This window comes from Pinus tabuliformis, chromosome 9 (genome assembly GCF_031772625.1).
Source record: "Pinus tabuliformis cultivar Carrire ecotype Pingquan chromosome 9, CPIR1, whole genome shotgun sequence".
Classification (NCBI taxonomy): domain Eukaryota; kingdom Viridiplantae; phylum Streptophyta; class Pinopsida; order Pinales; family Pinaceae; genus Pinus; species Pinus tabuliformis.
In genome coordinates this window covers 1,754,906,202-1,754,907,513 of record NC_142307.1, presented here as the reverse complement: position 1 = coordinate 1,754,907,513, position 1,312 = coordinate 1,754,906,202, and positions in this window count along the sequence as shown.

Here is a 1,312-nt window from a genome sequence, read left to right as displayed (position 1 = left end):
TTATTTTGTTGAATTTAAAAAATATTTTGACATTGTTCGTAGCACACACATTTGGAAAAGGTCAGAAAACATATTGATTTAGATCTGAGACCAAATCAGGTCAAATTTGTTAGTGCCCATGGTATTCACAACCCATGGTATTGGGCCCATGGTATTATAATGAAATATTTATATACAGGGTTGTTAGTAAAAATAGAAATGTATAGGTGAGAAAGAATGAAGCCAGAAAAATGTATAAAGATGTCCATTTGAGTAATAAAAATATAATAAACCTTTTCCCCGTGGTTTTTCCACGGGATGATATTTTCCACCTAAATCTAGTGTTCTTGTTTGAGTAAATTGGATGGGTTATTTAATGTTTCAATATATGATTTTTTTTTATTCATTAAATATTTTTTCTCTGTCTTTTATTAACAACTACTATCAAAGTGAGGTTCTTCTACTTAATTTTTGGTGTATGAAAGGTTTTTATTGGGAAGAATTATATGAGTATTAATATCGCAATATTAAGTGACGCTCATAAATTAAATGGGGCTAGTTTTTACCTATGTAAGGGGCAAATGGAGGACATATTGATTTTAAAGGATCAATATTTCCCAATTGAGGGAGTAGTGAAGAATCCCTCATCAATGCCAGATGGAGAATAGAATAAGCTGGATAGAAAGACAACCGCCACAATTCATCTGTATTTGGAAGAGAATGTATATTTTAATGTCACTAGACAAAATACAACATAAGGGTTATGGAAAAAGTTGCTTGATTTATATGAGAAGAACATGAAATTGAACAAAGTATTCTTGATGAAGAAGTTGTACAATCTCAGGATGAAGGAAGGTGCTTCAATGGCAAAGCATTTGAAAGAATTTAATATAATTACAAGTCAATTTTCCTTTGTCAAAATTATTTTGGATGACGAGATTAGAGCCATCTTATTATTGTGATCTATGGCAGATAGTTGGGACAATTTGATAGTAGTTATTCACACTCTAGCACCTGTAGGGACCCTTAAGTTTGATGACGTGAGTAGCAGTTTAATGAATGAGGAGTTGCCTCGCAAATCAATTGTGGAAAACCAAGGAGGAGAAGTTCTAGTTTTAGCTAATCGTGGAAGGAAAATTGAACATGGTAAACAAGCATGTTCGAAATCAAGAGGAATATCGAAATTAAGAATGACAACACTCACTTTTTTTCATTGTGGAAGAGCACGACAAAAGAGAAAGGATTGTTGGTTTTGGAAGAAGGAACAGAAGGAGCAGAGGGAATAAAAATCAATCAACCCAAATAAAAGATAGAGCAACACAAACAAAGGTGG